General features: G+C 39.5%; 1 protein-coding gene across 1 annotated transcript in view; it reads right to left on the bottom strand.

Annotated features, from left to right (window-relative positions):
• Window positions 1-17,889, bottom strand: part of naaladl2 (N-acetylated alpha-linked acidic dipeptidase like 2) — a 520,425-nt gene that overhangs the window by 344,156 nt on the left and 158,380 nt on the right. Inside the window, exon 4 of the mRNA XM_020702830.3 lies at window positions 3,625-3,684. The gene's annotated coding sequence lies outside the window, so the exon portion shown is untranslated. The remainder of the gene's footprint in view (window positions 1-3,624; window positions 3,685-17,889) is intronic.

Below are 17,889 nucleotides of genomic sequence, written 5' to 3' on the forward strand. Positions count from 1 at the left end.
CTCAGACGAGGAAAACAAAGACGTACATGGATCAGTTTGCCTGAAAGCGGAGCAGGGAGCTTGTGGCCTGCCGATTGTAGCTTCTGTGTCACAACAAAAAGATCTTTCAAACAACATTTTTCATCTGATCCTGGTTCGCAATGATTTGAATAAAGAAATACTCAGAAATGCAGTTTTAACTTTTATTTACATATGTCCTTCATTGTGATCAAATGTGACAAGAACATGTTAATAACACAGTTTTTTACAGACTGGGTCTTTATTGGGACTGCAAGTAATGCCTTCACTCCCCTTATGAGGCACCTATAACGGGGCCCCTCCTGTCTATCTCCTACTGGCCCTGACAACACAAAAAACCTGCATCACTCATATGAGTCAGCTGCTGTACGATTACATGGGACTACACCTTTTGAGTGTTAGTTACAAACACACATGCAACTCCAACATTTTTTTTTTTTTTCTGCAGACTCCTAAGTCTCCTAAGTCCTAGATGCTTACATGTATTTACCATCATGTAGAGACAACTACAGTCTTCAGCACAAACAGAACCTTTACATCCACATTTTGGTCTTTAGAAAAAAAAATTAAAATGCACCTGGTGCTGGCTGAATGGAAAAAAACTCCAGAAACAAGAAATGACTCTATTGTCATTCACAAAAAAATTAAATAAATAAACAGCATTAAGTGATTTTTTTTCCATTCCAAGTAGCAAAGCAGATAAACTTTTAATTTAGATGCTTTTTGACTTCTTACAATTCATGGATTTCCTAACATCATAAGTTCTAAATATTCCAAATAAAAATGAAGTAATTAATCCCCCGACAGTTTACAAACTGTAACACAATGTGGGGAGCCAAGCAAAGCAAAGTCAAGCATTTGAGGCAGAAGTAGTTTGAAAGGACTCAAAGTGGGAAAAACAGATGTGTTTTCACACGAGTTTTCAGGATGGTTTGTTTTAGTACCAAACAAGGATGAATATTTTAGAAACCCCAAAGGCTTCATGTTTCACAAAGTGCTTCTGCCTTTTGACTGTTTTTCCTCAGCAAATAGGGACACCTTTTTACATTCTACGTTGCTGTTCATATGACATATTATTTTCATAATTTATAGACCAGTTAGTACTAAGTAGTATTTCTCATCTGCTGGTGCATAAATCTTTAAAACAAAATCTGTTGTACTTTATTTTACACGTCACTCTGTGTATTCCAGTGTCAGTTTTGATTTATCAGTTGGTCTGGGAAATGTGGAGGAGGACAAAGAAAATGCTGAGCATCTACAATGTGTTGAAAAAGCCAAGGCAATTATGTTGCTAATTCAAGAGTCACAAATGACTCCATTATCTGCAATTTGCAAATCAAAGTGAATGTTTTTCCTAGTAATAATTACTTTCAGAGTCAAACCAGAGGACTTTTTTTTTACGAATTAAATAAAAAGCCTGATAGAGCAGCAGCTCTGTTTGACCTACACTGAACTGCATCTCAGCCAGATACATAACGAAATAGTTCCATTATGCTGTGTTAGTGTGTGTGTGTGTGTGTGTTGGTAGGGTCGTAGAAGAAGCAAAGTAGGTCTTCCTGTTATCTCTGTTTGAATGAAGGTCACAAATGTTTCTCTTTTGACTTTTTTTTTTCCCCGATTCATTAATAATCGTCATGGAAACATGATGTTGACATACTCAGTCTAATTATGGTAAAATTCCAACATTTTCCTTACAGTTTTTCCCCAAAACAAATTTGTGAGCCTTAAATAATCCTGTTTTCCATAATCATGTTGAAGAAAGAAGGCTGGAGTGAGAGCAACTAGTTATTTGTCATTTCCCCAAATAATCTATTTAACTCATCTCATTGAAGTTGCAGGTAAATGTGTCCTTAAAAGCACAAATACAGTCTGTGGGCATCTTTGTTTGAAAAGCGTTTTTTTTTAAATGATATAAAAGGGAAACCACATTAAAGACCCACTCTGATTATCTTGTGATTTTGTCCCGGTGGTCTTTTAACTATAACTATGCCGTTTTTAGCCAAAATATTTAAAAAAACTTTAATTTTCTGGAACAGTTTTTGTAAAGCGTCAGGAGTTCATTAGAAATTTGCCTCTGAGTTGTGGGCGGGACCGTTGCCGTTAAATAAGCATTCCCCATTTCGCATCATCCATCTGTTTACTATCACTCCCGATATTTACAGCTCCTTATACTGGGATAAATACAGTATAATACAATTTAAAAAAGCAAAAGGGAGCTTGTGGTGTTTTCTGACGGCATTTTTCATCTGCTCCTGATTCACAATGATTTGAATTAGATTTACTCAAAACACAATTTTTGTCTTTTTTTTTACATTCATTTACGTTCTTCATCATGAAAGAAGTGCCACAAGAATATGTTAAAAAAACAAATTTCATCATAGTGGGTCTTTAAAGGGATTTTCAGCACCATGAAACAAATGTATATTTGCAGAGAAAATGGCTGTGGGAGGTTGGGGTTACACTTTCCGTGTTTCATCTGTCTCTGGATGTAAACCTGAGTGGGTTCTTTTAGCTCAAATTGCTTCATCCCCCTTGTTAACAGCACCGTAGACCTCAAAACAGATGGGTGAGTGAGTCATTGTTATTTCTTGTTTTCCTGAGTCTGATCTTTGAGGACCCCAAAAAAAGCAGCTGGCAGAGAAGAATGGACACTAAAGTCTGTTTGTGTCATTTGTGAATTGCTGTAAAAACTACCTACAATAAAAGCCAACAACAAAAGCCAACAACAGTCACCGCTGTTCTGTGCTCACTTCTGACAATAACTGCACGTCTTTATAGTCCCTCTCATGACTTTAAACTGATGTTCACACAGTTTCAGAGATTGTCCGGTTTTTCCCACTTGGATCATCGTTGGCAATCCATGATTAAAGATGGGAAATACAATGCTCCCTTCAATCTTACATAAAGAAATCACCCTCACTGCATCTGTGGGCCTGGTGCTTAGCAGGCTTTCGAGACTGCCAGAATAATACTGCTATGCTTTGTGTGACTGTGGAAGTCAGTCTCTTTGTTCTGCCTGACACCATAATCACACTTTATGCTTTATCTGACATTTCAGCATGTCTTACGTTTTGCTTCCTGGAACTGGCCTAATCTTCAGTTGATGTTTGAAATGTGGGTATTGTTGGTGCCTGTGTTATGGGTCTGAAGGTGGGAATGAATTATTACACAGTCTATTTTTTAACCCATTTTGAAATGAATGCGTCTTTGAAAAACCATGTAGCTCTTTTAGAAGTAAATCCCTCTTCTGCGTGTCGTGGACAGAACTAGAACCATGAACACCAACAAAACAAGTCTTAAGAAAACCTCTCAATCACAATCAGAATATTAATATTAATCCTGCAGGATTAAATACTAATTATATTGACAAACAAATAATATGAAAACTAAACAAATAGACTATTTGTAAAATGGAATTAAAATAATTCACTGTTACAACTAAGTTTTTCTCACTCTAATCCAGAGAGGAATATTAATGGTGGAAATTAATCCTGCAAATGTTATTTGCTTTGTCAAAGTTTTTCATAAATTATTTCAGGAACATTTTTTAACCTCAAGGTTTATTCAAAAAAAAAAAAAAGAAAGAAAAAAAAAAGCTTTACTTACTAGTCAGTTATGTGTTCCATCAGGAGAAGACCAGGTTTTCTCTATCTACCTTGGGTGGATCTTCAAAAAAAAAACAGAAAAAGTGCAGTGATGAGAAGCTTTCCATAAAAAAAAAAAAACAATAATAAATAAAACAACACATATTTTTTTTTTTATAAGAAAATATGTTTCAACAGAAAATTCTGAGGATTTCCACAAATAGAGAAATGATTTGCTGAAAGACTAAAATGTGATTTTAGGATTTATAGTTCTGAAATTAATTTGTTCATGTTGAAGATTTAAACAGACATTTTGAAGTCATCAATAGACCACAGATGCACATAAAACTTTAATCATGCAGCACCAGTGTAATGTAACACAAATGTCAAAAATAACAACAAAAGTTGGTTTTATTAGTTAAATCTAACAGCAAATTTTTGTTTGGTAATAAGTCTTTTCACTTTGTTGTTGATATAAAAATGACATTCCTTACTATCCGCTCAAGTAAGAAATGCATAGTTACAATGACAATAATGCAAGAAGAAGCTACTGCAATCACGGCCATGGTGTTACGAGCGCATTTAATAAAACCTTACAGCAATAGCAGCAACAAAGACGTGTTCAGACGCGGTCTTTATAAATACACAAGTATTTTACGACTAATTATGTTGGCGCCTGCTGGGTTGCGGTTGTTTATTCAGTTAATGTTTTAACCATGGAAGGATTTGCAACAACTGAAGTAAAGCATGTAGTCAAATCAGCGTAGTCTGCATGGACAAAATATTGTATAAGATGCAAATGGTTTTAATGCATTGCTGACAGTTTTGTCTAATTTTTTGCACCTAGACTTTCATATTTTGTTCTGGTCCCAGAATGTTTGGACACTCCAAATTAGTTTTATCTAGGTGCCATCTGGAAACACGGCGGGAACATGCATTAACAAAAGTGATATATTGGTCCCTCGTTTATTGCAGAGGTTATGTTCTAAAAATAACCTGTGTCAGGTGAAATCTACAAATCAGGATTTTAGGTGTTTTAAGATGTTAAAACTCCTCACTACACACTTTATATACTTTTCTTAGACCAGCATGAACATTTTGACGCTTTTTTTTCTTAGTTTAATTCTCAAAGTTTAAACCTTCATATAAAAATAAGTCCGGAATTATAGAATGAAAACAAAGATCTGATTGTGATTGAAGACTTATGTCGATTTAGCAAACAGATCACATTCTGTACAGGAGACACGGCTCGGAGGAGATCAATTGACGATGGTCTACAGCCAATCAGGACGTAGAACACCGTGCACTGAAAAACAAAACCAAAAAAAGCGGTCAGATTTGTACAAAGAAGAAATCTGTGATTATAGCAAGGCACTATTGCATTATAAAGTTTGGCTAATTTAACTAAAGTGTTTTACAGTATTAGAATCAACAGACTTTAAAAAGAAAATACAAGTAGGTGATGTGTTTCTGTCATCACTTACATTTAGGGATTTTTAAAGACCTATTCTATTTATTCTAATATGCTAATTTTTAGTTACCGTAAAAATACAGTTAATATTCTTAAAGGCAGTCCATAATTTATTTTAAGATTTTTTTATTTTTTTATTTAGGTGGTGTCCTAGCAATGATGCAAGTCAAATACATCACATTATCTTCCTTTCGAAGACGCACTTCCTTCAGGCTTATTGGCAGCAATTAAAATTAAACGATCACCAAAGGACACACATGTGCGCACGCTGGTCTGTGTTGCTGAAGGCTGCCATGAGGCCCCTCTGCTTCTAAGCCTTTTATCTGACGACAGCATCATGGATAGCCAACAGGAGATCCACACCCACAAACCCTCACACATTCACAGGAGTAAACACCTCCATCTTCCCATCCCTCCAACTGAAAACCTCTGCTGTTTGATCTTTCACAGTCATGTCCCTGCCTAATCCCTGCTTCTCCGAAAGCTTTTACCAACTGAAATGCAAATAGCCCAGCATAACCCGGGGCCTCATTTATCTTAATTAGTGAGAAGAGTCTGGATCCCCATGAGGCCCCATATGCTAGCTCCGTTAGCATTATTAGCTTCATTTACTTGTGTCAGGCTATTAATTGCACATCAAGCCCATCAGTTAGCAGGGGGGCCAGGGGCTCCTCTCCACTTAGGACTTGAGTTGTCAGGAAAGTAAAGGTGAGGCAAAGCAGAGAGTCTAAGAAAATAGTTTTTTCTTTGCTGTTATGGTTGAATTTCATGAAAGACTTTTATTTTCATCAATGATGATCATCTATTTAGAAGTGTGGGAAAACCGCAAACCTATGTAAACTCTAATCAGGTGAGACGCAACGTAAACATAGGTCAAATGAAGCTTAACAGGACAAAAAGCTTACTCTTAAAATCTGTTAAACATCCCCACTTATGATTTACTTACATTTTGGATTGTGGGGGAAGCTGGAGCACCAGGATAAAAAACTCATTGAATTACAAGCACACTGCATGGAACAAACCCAAACAAGGTTCACTACAACAGGGTATTTTTTTTGCTGTTTTTTTTTTCTTCAACATTTACACATCTTAAGTGCATCCCATATGTGGGTATGCAGGCAGCCGGTGCAGAATAATCACCACCGACAGGTTTCAGCTGGTGATTTGAAATGACCGTGGTCAGTAAAAGAGCTCCAGCTGTTGCTGTGGGCCAGGATCTGAGCTTCTCCCCTTGGCATCAGGTATCCACACATGGCCCAACCTAAAACTCAGATCGATGTTGTTGGACTGGAGCGGACAATGTTGTCAGTCTTTTGCAATGATCCAATAGTACGTTTTTCTGTATCTTAAGTTAAATTCAATGTTAAAGTGCAATTAGTTGTCCCACATCTTATTATTTATTATTTACCAAGGCTGTGTCCCACCAAGGTGGGGTAGCCTAGACAAGGCACACAATTTTAGCTCCCTCTGTCTCTTCCCCAAACCCTCCTCCTTCAGTGCGTGAGTGCGTGTGTGCGTATGTGCGTGCGACTGGTCTGAGATCTGGTCTAAGCCACACCACACTGCACCAGGGTCAGCTGCACAGCCCAGTGTGGGCACCTCCACTGCAGGGCCTCAGCCAAGGCTGGTTTCCCCTTGCCGCTTCATCCCAAGACCAGACCTCTACCACACCCATCCATTCATCCATACACAAACTCTCTCCACCCATCCCTGTCCTGAGCAGCCTCTCTCCCCTGCACCACAGTCATCCCTCTTGCATTCAACGCTCTTTTTACACCCTCTGTCCATCCCATTCGCGGTCTTCCTCTCATTCTCACTCCACTCACATCAGATTCATATACCTTTTTCACCAATCGCTCCCTTTCCATTCTTTCAACATGTCCAAACCATCCCAGTGCCTTTTGCTCTGCTCTTTCAGCCAACTCTCGCGTCACACCAGTTCTCTCTCGGATAACTTCATTTCTCATACGATCCATACGCGTCACACCACACATACTCCTCAAACATCTCATCTCAACTACATTCAGCTTCCTCTTTTCCGCCACTTTCAGACTCCATGTTTCAGCCCCATATAACGCTGCAGGCACCACCACACCCTCATACAATCTCCTTTTTGCATCCTTTCCCAGTGATCTACATTCAAACACTCTCTTCATTCCCCCCCATATCTTTCGTACTTCATTCATTCTAAACTCTACCTCTCCCCCCATTCCACCATCCACACAGACACACGACCCTAAATACTGAAAACACTCTACCTCTTCCAACAACTCCCCATTTAATGCCACATTCAATCTGCGTTCACCCTTTAACCTCGTACACCTCATCACCTTACTCTTTTCCACATTCACTCTCAACTTCCTTCTGTCGCACACCCTTCCAAACTCCTCAACCAGACGTCCCAAGTTCTCTTCTGAGTCAGCCACTAGTGCAGTATCATCTGCAAACAGCAACTGATTCACACTCCATTCACTGCCGTCAGTATTTATCATGCTCACACCCGTACCCGACACCCTTTCATTCACCTCTTTTACCACACCATCCATATACACGTTAAACAACCACGGAGACATCACGCATCCCTGACGCAGACCAACCCTCACAGGAAACCACTCACTCATGCTATTTCCCACTCTCACACACGCTCTACTGTGTCTATAGAAACTCTTCACACCTTCCAACAATCTACCATCAATACCATACATACTCAACACCACCCACAACGCCTCTCTATCAATCCTATCATACGCCTTCTCTAAATCCATGAATGCCCAAAACACCTCCCTCCCCTTAGCCAAAAACTTTTCACACACCTGTCTCACAACAAACACCTGATCCACACACCCTCTACCTCTCCTGAAACCACACTGCTCTTCACCAATCATACACTCAGTTCCCTCCACTACCCTATTAATCAGCACTCTCCCATCCACTTTGCCTACAACACTCAACAGACTAATACCCTTAAAACTACCACATTCATACTTATCACCCTTACCCTTGTACAGGGGAACCACACACGCACTCATCCAATCAAGCGGCACCTGCCCGTTTGCAAAACACACATTCAACAATCTCACTAACCACTCGATCACGATCGCTCCACCACACTTCAGGCATTCCACAGCACACCCATCCACACCTGCAGCCTTTCCTACTTTCAACTTTCCCACAGCTTGCTCAACTTCCTCTCCTGTAATCAACGTTTCATTCAACTCTCCCAATACATTCAGTCTACTTTCCCTTCCATCCATCCCAATCACAGCATCCCGATCTTCCTCCACATTCAGCAGCCTCTCGAAATACTCTGCCCATCTTTTTCTTACTGCATTCCCCTCATTCAACATCCTTCCATCCTCTGTTTTCACTTTCTCCTCCCTCCCCGACACTCCCTTTCGCACCCTCTTCACCTCCTTCCAAAACATTTTCTTGTTTTCTCGAAAATTATCAGTCAACTGTCTGCCCCACCTTTCGTCCGCAGCCGCTCTTGCCTCACGCACAGCTCTCTTAGCATCCCTTTTCTTCTCCTTATAACACTCATATGACTCCCTGTCCTTTCTCTGTAGCCATACTTCGTACACACATCTCTTCTCAGCTACAGCCAACCTTACATCCTCGCACCACCATTCACTTCCCTTTCTTAGACCACCCCCAACACGTCTCACACCACACACTTCCTCTGCACTTCCAACCACTGCACTTTTGAACTGTTGCCATTCTTCCTCCACTCCAACAACCATTTGCTCCTTCACCATATTCCACTTGCCACCTAATTCCTTCTGATACTCACACATTTTCTCTCTGTTCTTCAAAACACTCACTCTCAGAACTTTTCTTGCCTCCCCACTCTTTCTCGATCTCACCCATGGCATACCCACACGCAACCTTCCTTCCACCAAATAGTGATCAGACATACCTCCACACTCTCCCCTCCTCACACTTACATCTAGCAATCTACTACATGCAACCTTTGAAACCACCACATAATCCATCAGTGCTTTGTCAATCACTCTTCCACCACTCTGCCTCACCCACGTATACTTATGGATCTCTTTCTTTCTGAACCATGTATTCCCAATCACCATCTCTCTTTCAGTGCACATTCCTATCAGTCTCTCACCATTATCATTCTTTCCAGGAACACCATGCCCGCCAACAACACCCTCAATTTTCTCATCACCCACTCTAGCATTCAGATCTCCCATCAGCACTACATTCACATTTGCTCCAAATCCTTGCAAGCACTCATCCAAGTCATTCCAGAAGGTCACTCTCTCCTCTTCATTCCTCTCACTGCCAGGACCATATGCACTCACGAACACCCACAGCTCCTTCCGAAATTTCGCTTTTCACCCATATCAGTCTTGGTGAAACCTCCTTCCTGACCTCCTGTGGTTAGGGGGGGTCGTAAAGAATACTACCAACGTATTCCCTGCGTGTCGTAAAAGGCGACTAAAAGGGACGGAGCGAGAGGACTGGGAATCCTCTCCCCTGTAACTACATTCCTAAATACGGACAGGGTAGAGTTGGGAAGGGGAGATTACCTCCCCAAACCCTTAAGATTGGGTCCCACATCTAGGTGTGTGAAATTGATTTTCAGCATTTGATCAATTTCCTGGGAGAAGAGTGAGCTGCAGTCACAGCCACACTTTTGGTGGTTTAACTCCCCAATCCAACCCCTTATGCTGAGTGTCAAGCAGGAAGGTCTCCGGTATGACTTAAACCGCAGATTTGGACAACCTACCAGTCTCAGGAGGGACACTTGCTCAAAGCAACTGAGTTGGTTGCCATGTATCTGAGCCACACCTCCTGTTTTCTGCATTCCAAACTCTGCTTATTCCCTGTCGGTGCTTTCTTCTCAAATCTTCTTGCCTGCCACATATTTGATCCACACTTTCATTTTGGTGGGGTGGCCATGGTGCAGGGGGAGAACGGTCGACCTCTGATTGGTGATTGCAGGTTTGGTTACCGCTATGCACGCCCATTTGTCAAAGTGTCCTTCAGCTAGACACTGAACCCCACCTTGCTCCTGTTGGTTATGGGTTGGCAGCAGTGTTCAACAGAGGAGCTGCCATCAGATGGGGAGTGTGTGGTGGTGAATGGGCGAGTCGGAGTGTGACTGGAAAGTGCTTTGAGCCTTTTAAGAAGGTAGTAAAGCACTGTAGAAATATGCAAAGTTTACCAAGTTATTTTTCCATAATTTCATTTCCTTTTATGATGTTCAACTTTAAATGTAACTTTAAATGTGACCCAGCTTTATGAATAAAGCTGAGGATTACTGGAGATGTTTAGGTTGTAAAGAAAAAAAATTGGCAAATTACAAAAAAAAACAAAAAAAAGCAAGAAAAAAGAAAACTAGCAACACTTTAAATATTCTGATGTTTGACTTTAAATGTGACTTTAAATCTGACTTAGCTTTATGAATAAACATGAGGATTACTGGATAAAAAGAAAAATCGGCAAATCTAGAAAAAAAGAAAAAAGAAAACTAGCAACTTTAAAAAAAGTTAATGGGAAATTAATGACATAAACATTTTAAAAAATTAAAAAATAAATAAAAAACTTTAATTATGTGAACAAGCTAAAGCAGCCTGAGGCTTAAAGGGCAAATATCATTCTTTTTCTAAGCTTTTCAGAGTAAACTATATCCCTTGGCATACAAAAGAAAAAAGATTTTGACGAGTTATTTTCGTTAGTTAATTTTTCTATCCCCGAATTAAGACGACTCGATCTCAGAGGGACTGGCTTTTTCACCTTGTGGGTGACCTCGGCAGCGTGTCTGTGTTTCGCCTACGAAAACAAACAACATTGGATCTTTTGCAAAGTCATCAGAATCAGTTGGACTGACGTAAATTGCGTCAAACACTTCACTACTGTAAAGTATTCAACATCAATCAGCACAAAGCTGCTTTTCTCAGTTTTAGAAGTTTAGTTGCGTAAACTGTTTAAGAGTTACGATGATTCAAAGAATGTCAATACTGGAGGGTCAAGAGCAACAAATTCCTGAAGTTGTCTTGTTGAAACGAGGCTGGCTTTCCTCCCAGCAGCATCACAACTATTATCAACAACCTCTGTGTCCTGCTTCTATAAAAATCACATTATAAGCTGATCACATTGGGTAGTAGTGCATAAAGCTATTTTTTAGACAGACTGTCTCTGCCTTACAGAGAAAGTATCGGCAAAAAGACAAATGCTTTAACTGCGTATGATGACCCTAAAGTCTCTAAAGTCTTTGGCTAGCATCAGTTTGCTGCTAACTGAGCTGTGGTATGACTAACACACTAACTGATTATCAATAGCAGGTGCAAGCTGGAAAGCAGAAAGACATGTATTCCTTGTCAGAATAAGAAAACCACTAAAGCTTATTATAAGATTGGTTGTTGCTGAACACTCGAATTGCTTATGGTGGTTTACATAGACACTACGGCTTAAGACTGTGACAATTGAATCAGAATACTCTTAAAAGTTACTTCTATATATCATGTTATCTAGTAAGAGGCAACATTTTTTGTTTTTTTCTGTAAAAGTGGATGACAAATAACAGATTATTTTATTCTCGTTATCGATTCATTTTTATTGAGATCTTAAATCTCAGAGAAAATTAGATTTTCACTCTGCTTAGATTGCATTTTTAAGTATAGTAAAATAACAATAAAAGCTGATTTGGTCATGATGCATTCCCTTGCACATTTGAGGGAATGTTTTCCTCTGTGAGTAACTAAAGGCATGCGCTGTGAATTATTGGGAGCATTTGCCCCGAGGTGAGACTTTAAAAACAGCACTTAAGGCAAACCAAAGCCCCATAGCAAAAAACACAAGGGGCTGTTTCTGTGCATTACTGCAGACTTCTAATGAAAAGAGGAAACGCACCATAAATTTTAATTCATTGGCTTATCAGACACTTTGGGACAAATCTGGCCTAATGCAATGTGTGAGCACAATTTATCTTTCAAAAAAGTTCATTGTGTCTACAAATTTAACTGAGTTCTTAATTTTTTTTTATCAGACACGGTTTGTTTTTGGAGTCACCTGTCAGACTTTGACAAGTGACTATGACTTGTCAAAGTCTGACATGTGACTCCGCCTCAGTCACAACCATCTGTTTTTAAAGACGACATACAGTACCACCTGATGACGACTCTGACGAAGGCGGAAGATATTCCGCCGAAACATGTAAGGTGCGTCTGACAAAAACAAACCCTGTCTGATAAAAAATAATTTAAGAACACAGTTAAATTTGTAGACAAAATGAACTCTATTGAATTATTCTGAGACAACTTTGCATGAGTGAACTCCGGCAGCTGGAAAAACTGGAACGTAAACGGGCACGCCAGAGGAACCATCTGCGATTTAACCTCCGCTGCCGGGATGAAGGGACGGATTCTCCACTACATCCACCTTTTTCCAATTCCGCAACACATTTTACAGGCAAAAGGAAGGCTTTCTGACAGTAGGGTGACCCACTATCAGCCACAATGTGCGGTTTCCTCATGGAGGACCTGGAAAAGAAAGCAATAGCATCTGCACCGGAGCCCTGCAGTCCAACCTTTACGTTGATGACATTCTGGAAAAGATCAAATCTGGACACACGCAGGAGATCACAGACCACCTGAACACCATGGACGATACGGGGCAAATCAAATCCACACATGAAGAGGAAAAAGACAACTCTATCAACTTCCTGAACATAAACATCATGCATGCCGAAAACAGGGACATAAAAATAAAACTATACAGGAAACCAACTCACATAGACCAATATTTATTATGGCCTTTGGAACACCCTACCACTCACAAAATATCTGTAGTAAGAGCCTTATAAGATCGTGCAGAACTGGTAACGGTCGGGGAGAACAAAACAGAAGAGAAAAACCACATACAAAATGCACTAACCAGGTGTCAGTATCCCCAATGGGCCATAAAGAAGGGACAAGGTGGAACAGGTGGAGCAGAGGAAATACAAGGAAGCAGAAAGGAAGAAACTGACAAAGAAATCAGAAAACAATGGAATGGTTACATTGCCGTACATCAGAGGAATAACAGGACACATCCAAAGGGCCATGAAAAAACATCACATCAGCACTCCAAACCGTATAAAAAACTCAGGCAACTACTGGTTCACCCAAAAGAGAAGATCGAGCAAAATAGGAAATGCAATGTCATTTATGAAATACCATGTCACACCTGCAACAAATCATACATCGGCGACACAAACAAATAAAATACTAACGAGCCAGACGACAACAGGCAGTTCAAGAAAATATGAAATCAGCCATAACGGACCACTGCAAACAAGAAAACCACATCATGGACTGAGAAAAGGCCAAAGTCCTCCGCACTGAAGACAACAGACACCGCGGATGGATCACGGAGGGGTGGAGATACAAAAGCGAGCCCACACTTCCATGAACCGGGATGAGGGGGCCTTCCTGCTCTCTCATACCCGGAGCAACATCCTCCGGCAAAAAACGGACATCAAAGGGCGGAGTCACTCTGCATCAGTATTCTATTTCTGGTCATCCTATGAACTACCAAAGAAGTGATGATGTTAACTGACTAAGAATAGGTGAGGTTAAACTAAGTGTAAAGAAATGTGCATGAATGGTGTTTTACATATTTGACAGAAAGTCTCCAGTTTCTGCATATGACCTGCAGCTAGCTGCAAGAACTAAAGTAGCTTGAAGACTCTGTGACAGGGGGGTCCAAACTTTTTGCAAAGAGGGGCAGCGGTTTCTGGTACCGGAACAGGGTCGGCTTCAGACTGAATATTTGTTTCAGGTTATCGAAAGGAAACAAATTCGGGTTAACAGTTGACATTTTGGAAATGGGTTAGACAAGTATAGAGACAGTGCTTCCACAGCCTTACAACAGCCTAGAACTCAATTTAGCCAATTACAATCAAGAAATTTAACATGCAGTTTTTAGAAAGTGCTGCGGGTCGCTATTATTGATTTTTTAAAGGTAGTCTGCGGGCTTGTGGGATTTTGAAACAGGACTGCATTTGGCCCACGGGCCGGACTTAGGACATGCCATTTCTATAAAGAAAAAACACTATTTTTGGGGGTAGGTCATATTAAATGCATTCCATCTTTGTTCTTTTCACTGTGAGAGACAATGAATAGAATGGCAGAAAAAATGCAGTCAAAATGGGAGAGAAAATAGGCAGGGCTATAAATACAGCACCTTGACCTTCAGGTTGTCATATCTTGCTAGTCCTTATTCTGTTCTGGCAACACTGCAGAGAAATAAATAACGGGCATCCATGAAGTCTGCAGGTAAATTCAAGCTCTTTACTGTGCGTGTTGTAGAAAAACGGTGGCAAAAGTATCGATCTCCTCACGGTAGTATCAATACTTCACCTTGGTATTGATACAACCGATACTCAGATCTAACGCCCACCTTCACGTTGATCGTGTAAACGGTTGAAGTGTAATGATCGGTCAAAGAGCATTTGTCATTTAGGTGTCGTTTGTGACATATCCCGTGTTAAAGGGTTAAAAAATTGTAAAATGAACCAGAAAAGGAATTAACTTTAAAAAGTAAAACTTAAAAATCTTCTTCCTGGTGTTTTTGAATTTTAAATTGCTGCTAAAATCACTTTTTTCTAGATGTCATTGAAGGCAAAAAGGACAAGGCTGTAGTTCTGTTAGAAATATAACCTGCAGAAGATGACGGAAAAGGGGTTTTAGACCAGTGAAGCACTTGGTTTCTCCTGAGCAGCAACCTTCCTGAGCAGATGTTCATTTTGTTCTAACCCTTGTGCTATCTTGTGGGGTCCAGATGACCCCACCCTTACATTGACGTCTTATCCCTACCATGATAAAGCTGGAGAGGATTTCATGTAATCCATGGACACCAGTGAAGATCACATCATTGAAGAAAAAAGGTTCAGTGCACTGTCTTGTAGGGGCCAGATGACCCGAGGCACGTTAACGTTGCCTTGGACACAAGGTCCAAACCAACAACAATAACAGATTTTATTCGGATTGATTGGTGTACTTTAATTTAAATTTCAAATCATAGCCTATATTTGCGTTTGGAATTTCAGCATTTTGATTTTAAAACAGGTATTCAATAATCACACATGGGAGCATGAATATGTTGTGCTCCGCATGGCGGCGCTAACATGTCTAAATATCTAAAAGCCCAGAGGTCAACTGAAGGAAATAAAAGAAGCAGAACGACCTGTTCATTTACTGGCTGCAGCTCGGCCATTTCCCCGGCAGGCACTAATTTTTCCCAACCTAAATGAGGAACTTGCTTTAATGATGGTGGATGAAACCACATAATAACCTGTTCTGTAATAATATTAGTCACCTTTGCTTTGCCTGTTGTGCAACCTTGAAAAACAGTATTTTTGTGAACGAGGCAGCTTTTTTTTTCTACTGTTGTTGACAATTACAGGTTAAAGGCAGGTCTGAAAAGTCACTGATGTGAGGCAAACTATCAGTTGTCAGAGCTTTCTCTTAACAAGTGTACATTCTCGGATTGTACAGAAGAAATGCAGAAAAATGTTCCTCTTACAGAAAGAGAAGAAAACTGTCAGAACTGACTTGAAATAAGAGTTACATTTAAGATTTGAAAACATAGTTTTTTCTCACTTCCTTAACTTGGAACATGTCAGATTTCCTATGGAATCTTATATCTGGGCAAAGACTCTTGTGCCGCAACTAGCCATGGGCAGAATATTTTCACTCCCAGGCTTAGCACTTGGCGAGGATTCCTGCCTGTCTGGCCAAACAGCTCAATTATAACTTAATTAGAGCACAGAACACTTGTTCCCACACCATCACGGCTCATCCTGATGTTCCTTTGAAAGGTGCCAAATCCTGTGATGAGGTCACTGCTACATTTCCCTTTTGTATGATGCTGAATTCAGGTCTTGTTTGTGTACATGTACAGTTTAGAAAATAAACAAGCCGGTGTCTTGAAAGGAAGTAAAGTTGTGCAATCTCCGTTTTGATGGAGTTTTGGTTTTTCAAGTATTGTATTGTATCCATTTATGATCCTTTTGATTGTATGTTTACTTTACAATTACTGGTACGAAGTCCATTGAGATGACTGTTGTTGTGAATTTGGACTGTAGAAATAAAATTGAATTAAATTATATTTTAATGAAGTGTGAGACAAATAAAGAAAGAAACCTTTTGATTTTTATAAAGTTTAGAATTACAATTCTATTCTAATTTTAAGACACAATAAAGTTTATTTGCGAGGGTCAACATAAAAAAAAAAAAATCTACAAGTAAATGTAAGTGAAAAATGTTTAAACTATACAAGTGTAAAATCGTTACATTTAGAGAAAAAAGTCATAACTTTACGAGAATAAACTAGTAAAATTATGGGAAAAAGGTAATAATTTTACAAGAAAAAACACATGCTTTTTTGAAAACAACGGTAGTGTCAGCCTCTCTCCGAATTTCGTGCTCACTAAATCCATCATTTATGGTGATACCATGAAGCTTTGTTTTATCAAAGGTATCAAGTGTCATAATAAATATGGATCTCTGCGACTATCCTGCCGCATGTTGTTCTAACTTTTCTTAGTAAATTTTTCTTGTAACTGTATTTCTTAAATATAATAAATTCTTAAGTTATTATTTATGAAATTATAACTTTATTCTTGTCAAATATTTTATTTTTTGTGCTTCTAATGGTTCAATCAAGTTTATTCTTTTTACTTTATTGGCCCTACTATTCCAATTTTTATATTGATATGCTTTAGTGATTTGAAGAAAAAGAAAAATAGCATCTTAGTATGCACAATCTTGGAGCCAACTTTCAGTCCATCATGCAGCTGCTTCTGTCTAGTGTGCCAGGCTGTAGAGTCTCATGTTAAAGCCTTTTCTGCAGTGTTTCCGTGTTTGCATGGACTAACAATTCTAAACTCACTCACTTTACCTGACCTCAGTCCCACAACGGATTTAGTGACAGCGTGCAAATTGCTTTGTCCCATTAATCGCCTCTCCAGTGTTATACATGTTCCATGTTCTTATGGCCAAGCTGGCTCCTGGTATGAAAAGATTCCCATATACTGTTTCCTCACAGCAGAGCCAAGCCTTACTTTTTTTTTTAAGAAGTTTTTTAAGAAGTTACATAGTCATTATTTATTGTATGTTCTGTCTCCCCCAGTGTTTTATGGTTTTGTTATTAGTTAAATGGGTTTAATTGTTATTTTCTCTTATTTTGGGACTGTAAGATTTAAAAGTTCATTGTAAAGTCAAAAGTTTATGTCTTACGCTGCCAACAAGTGGCCACAAAAAGTGGGAAGCTTGGTTTTTGAAAGAGAGGCACGTGCTGCGTGTTGGGGAGTGGTGCGCATGCGTGAAAAGCAAAGCTCTTTGATGTATTCAGAACCCTGTGAGAAGCGATGATCTTTTTACAAAATTAAAAAGAAGAAAAGCAAGTTTGTGGAGTTTTTTGAAGCCCTTTGTGTTTAGCTCGCTGCATAAGCTGAATCAATACATTTGGCTGAAGGCAGAAGATTGTACGTGGGGGTCATGGGTAATTTGTTTTAACAGAGGGAAGTGGGAAGGGTAAATGGTGGGTTGGGTTTTTGCTGTAATATTGTGTGTTTTCTTTGTTTTTAATGTTAAAGCGCCTCGAGCTGCGCAACGCATGAGAAGCGCTATTTTATAAATAAAGTTTGATTTGTTTGAGACTTTTCCAGTTTTTGGGGTTCCATTTACATTAAGTTTAAGTGCAACACTTCTGGTACAAGTGTTTTACTGTTACAAATACATTCATGTGGTATCGACAATCCCAACATTATTGAAGTGAAAGCTTTGAAGATGCCGACACTTTAAGATACTATGT

This window comes from Oryzias latipes, chromosome 4 (genome assembly GCF_053564925.1).
Source record: "Oryzias latipes strain Hd-rR chromosome 4, Olatipes_Hd-rR_3.1".
Taxonomy (NCBI): Eukaryota; Metazoa; Chordata; class Actinopteri; order Beloniformes; family Adrianichthyidae; genus Oryzias; species Oryzias latipes.